Genomic DNA, 5,037 nt, shown 5'->3' on the forward strand with positions numbered 1-5,037 from the left:
CAAACTTGGGTGCCTTATATTTGCAAGCGCTTGAAAGAATTGTAAAAGTTGTGAAAGCGCTGCATAAAGAAGCTAATGCACTTGCTGGGTTTCTCTTTACAAATCCCAATTTTTTTGTATCATACGCAAACAGTGTCAGAGAAGGCAAAAGCAGAATAACTTGCATACTTATGGCCTCAAAGTGGCAGCAAACAGTCCTAGAAAATATCCATTTAAAAGTGTATTCTTTCATTCATGAAGTCAAATTCAAGGAAGAAGTATTGTCAATTCCCCCATGTCTTGAAGCGCAAACATTTAATCAGGGCCTCCGTTGACATTTCACACTCATACAAAGAGTAGCATCGACCTGTGGTTACATTTTTGGTTTGTGTGTACAGGCGCATCGACCTGCGTCCAACAGTTCCTCTCTCTGTGCACAGTGCGTTGTTTGTGCTAAAAATACAGCTGGCTTAGCAGGACAGAACTCTTTCCTTTTATCTATATTGGTTCCACAGCAATGTATAATTTTATAGCTGCTAAAGGCATGTCAAGGTTCCTCCTTCATGCCTACACAACCTACAAATAGATTCACACTGCACAATAATGTATTCAAGTAAAAACATCATGTACAACTTACAAAAATCTTCATTAACTCCATTAAGTTCTTACGAAACACACACTTTTTTCAAGCAGTACTATCACAACCGTTTACTTTACTGTCCCAGTGAGAACGTTTCAGTGTTTTTAATGCTATTAGTCATCAACGGCTCCTCGTCTGTGATAACAATCAAGTCTGCAGCTGTAAAAGACGCCGCCCTTATCTCTCTTCTCTGGTGTGTTGGCAGGTTGGAGGAGAAGGCTGGAGGAGCGTGCTGCCATGTGTCACATGCTGAGGCCCTGCGGCCCTCTCGGCACCTGTTTACACCCCCGGGGGACACGGCCGGCCAAGACAGCTGGTTTGTTTGGAAGAAGTGCAGGGTGAGACAGGGTGGATATGGGGGTGCAGGATGGGGGATGGGATTACAGATGGGCCGCAGTAGACGGGGGGGGGGAAGGGAGAGGGGTCTTCTGTGAGAAGAATTACTGAGCACAAAAGGAACGTCAGCAAGACTGAATGGGCAGTGACCACGTACAATCCGATGGTTGATAATGACATTGTGCTGGCTTCGACCTCTGGGGACTTGGTCCACAGAGGATGTGTGTGTGTGTGTGTGAGAGAGAGAGAGTGAGTGAGTGAGTGAGTGTGTGGATGTGTGTGATGTCAGCTGGTGTCCCAATGGAGTAAAAGGGTCAGAAAGAATAGAGAATGTGGGTGTCTGGATGGATGTGATAAGGACACAGATGACCAATGTTTGGCCAACTCAAAGAGGAAATTACACTTACTGATGATCACAACATTATAAAGCTCATCTTCAACATAGATAAAACATTTAATGTTTAAATAAAGCTTATTAACTACTTAATCTTCATCCAATATTCATCTTAAAGTTCCCCTGAATTAGCTTCAAAATTAGACTAAAAATATATCCAATTTACCAACAACTTGTGTATCTGTATGTATCTTTTGTATCTGTACTTGTATTGCTTGAAAACTAATTTTGTATTAAACTCCACAATAAAAAATAAAAATGTATTTACATTTGCATTTAAATGCATTTAACCACAATGTAGACTAGTCTGTGTTTTTAAACAGTTCAGGGTTTTGCAAATAAAAAAAAGAAAGTTTTGTATTTGACAGCGATTGAAGAAGTATTCAGATCCTTTATGCAGCTAAAAGTAACATCACCACAATCAAACTTACAAGTTAAAGCTTTGCATTTAAAATGTTACTGAAAATATTTTGTAAAACTTCAGAAGTATTATAAGATAAATGAACTAAATTAATCATATGTGTCTGTGGAGTCACAAGTTTCTCTCTTGTTCCTTAGCAACAGATTTAAAAATCTCTTTACAGTTTAACAAAGCTGAGCTTTTCAAGTAGTGTGTGTGTGTGTGTGTGTGTGTGTGTGTGTGTGTGTGTGTGTGTGTTGAGAAATAAAAGTGTTTTCACAGATCTCCTTGGCAATAACATGATAACATGACACTGTTTCTCTCTGAGAGAGCCATCAATCGTTCAACAGCTCCTAACAGCTCCTTGAGCGAGCACATGGTGTACCGAAGGGTCTTCATCAGAACCCTCCTACACGCACACACGCACACACACACACACACACACACACACACACACACACACACTCTTCCGCATGCAGCCGGCCCCTCCTTTCTCGCTCCAGATCTCTATAGATGACACTTTGCCTTCCTCTCTTTCACTTGTGTTTGCACTCCCTTCACAAACACCCTGTGGTGGCGCTTCAGAGATGAATTCACAAAGAGAGAACTTGTCTTGTCTTGAGTTTTATTGCATATAGATAAGGTGCACATAAAAAAAACTGGGATCTTCCAGTTGGCTGGCAAGAGAGAGGACTTACACATATTTTCACCGTTGGCAGGCGTAACACAACTTGTTTTGCCTGTAGATTTATTAAGCCTCTGTCTGTTGGAAATTAATATTCAAGGCTTAATTTCATGACAATATCGGCTTTGAAACCGAAGGCTGGATTCCACGTCACGCCCGACTTTGCTTCTGACGGCATCAGACAGGAAGCTGAAGGCTCGATCCCACGGGAGGCAGAGAGAGACCAGCTCTTGAGGGGATAGGCCTTATTAAAGACAGTATGATGTAATCACAATGGATTAACCTGACAATACACACTCCTTTTCACATTTATATCCACATTTATTTCTCTAAGTGTGTATTCATATGTGACCATTGTTTACATCAGATAAGTAGAGGAACCACTTTGGTTAATACTGTAAGTCCCCGGTGAAAAACATTTCGAAACTTCTGGCTGTCACACAACTCAAACTTCGATGAATAACAGGAAGACAGCTCTTTTTCCTCTCAGGGTAATTTGCCTGTCACTTCGCAAAATCCTCAGTGGCAGCTTGCATGAATGCAAACCACATATAAAGGTTGGCTTTGCTAAAATGACATAGTTTGGATGTAAGAGCTTCTGAGATCAGTTTAACTTTCTTTGGTTTTAAGGAAGTTTTACCAGATGGACTGGGGCATTTTGTCTGTCATTTACTGTAATACGTTGTTGTTGTTGTATAGTGTCAGTGCTTCTATTATAGTAAAAGGCCTCATATCAATCAAGTGGCCAGTACCAAGCTTGTGCTTTGAGTTTTGGGTGGTGGGCAAACTGTTTTCTTCATGATACAATCACCTGCAGACGCTATATTTTAGTAACTGGGTTTGAACAAGTGCATAATCAGCAGCTATCCAACCGGGGGCTAGATGCATTAAAGTCAGGTGTCCCTCGAGCTATATTATGTAAGTATGATAACAAATGATGGATAACCTATATGTGCAGTACATGCAGTCAGCTTCGACTTACAATGGACTGTATGAGAATATTGTGTACATGTTCTTTTCAAAATAACAACATTGATTTTGTGATTCTATGACGACAATAGTTCAAAATAAATTCTGCAAATTGTAAAAACTGAACATTTCACATTCAAGCCCACAAACAAAGAAAAGCCAAACTAGCGTTCTCATTTATATTCACATATTATGAATGATTTTTCAGGTTTTTGTTTCGTGTGTGTGTGTTCAGTTTTCAGTGGACATTCTGCTCAAGTGGGAGTTAAACATGTTGGTCAAAGTCCAGGGCAGTGCCATTGTAAAACGTTTTACAAGGTCCACATATTGCCTCTTTTGTCTTCTGTGTTGGACACAAATTAAAATTTTAAGTCAAAAACTAGTTGGATCTGCAAAAAAAGAAATACTGCCATGAGTTACTTTTCCTTACAGTAAAAGTCCCAGAAACAAATCATGAACTGAACTGTTCTTAGTGTTAGCTACGGCCCTGACTTTGTCACAGCAGCAGGAGTACATTTCTGGTTTTGTTTTTAAAGAAAGGTTGAGAGTGCAAACCCTTGCAATTGATTCAACCCACAGAGGGAAAGGGGTCAGTGTGAGCGTCCTGGAGTACCAGACTGGTACACAGCAGAGCCATGTGTTTGTTTGCTCATCAGCACTGTGTGACTCTGCTGATGCGACTTCTCCCTGATGCTACGTGAACACACACGGGTGGATCAAACACAAACACAAACACATGACTCACAGCACAGGTAGCTCTACTCTCGTTCCGTAAAAAGTCATTGCTGCAGGGAAATGTTCTGCCTCCAGGTTCCAGCTGTGACTCATCGTGTGAAACGACAATCCCAGAGATAACCCCGGTGTTCCTATTGTGACTGATTTATAAAACACAAGTTTGTCTTGCAGTGCAGACTGAGGCTCTGCTGTCATGACTGACCTCTGAGCCATGAGTCACTATAAATGGCTGCCGGTCAATCCCTGTGAGAGCAAATTTCCTGTTGTTAGCATGTCTGCATAATCTCATTGATAGCAGACAGGATATTGAGTTGAGGTCACGCAGTTTGACTCAAACTTGACCTAAACTTGGACTAAACTGCTTTGTGATGTTGATTCAGCTGAAGTCAAAAACCTGATGAGCAACAGTCAAACATTTTTCTCGGGTGAGCACACCCGAGCCTCTTTAATATTAGTAACAGTAACTGAAATATAATATTTTAATCTATGCATCGTCACTTGCTTTCGCTAATGATTCTAAATTTAAGCCCTCAGCACAGCCAGCATAATCATCAGCACATGAGCAGGTGTCACTGACGTAGATGAGATGAAGTAAGGCCTTTATTTTGAAGTGAGGTCTTTTCAATTTCTTTACACCCCTCAAAGAATCTGAAATAAAGCAAATGAACAACAACAGTTGTAGCCCAGTAATGGGTAAATACAGCAGAATAAAGAAGAAAATGATAAGTGATAATAAATATGATATGTCTTGTCAGATATAAGACCTTTTACAGAAAGGTGTGTGCCTTTCCAAATCATGTCCAGTCAACTGAATTCACTACTTGACTTCAATCAAGGTGCAGAAACATCTCAAAGATAATAAAGCGTCCTGAATCCTTTTTAATTTGCTGTAATTTGGG

Source organism: Anarrhichthys ocellatus, unplaced genomic scaffold (genome assembly GCF_004355925.1).
Source record: "Anarrhichthys ocellatus isolate YVR2014 unplaced genomic scaffold, GSC_Weel_1.0 scaffold8, whole genome shotgun sequence".
Taxonomy (NCBI): domain Eukaryota; kingdom Metazoa; phylum Chordata; class Actinopteri; order Perciformes; family Anarhichadidae; genus Anarrhichthys; species Anarrhichthys ocellatus.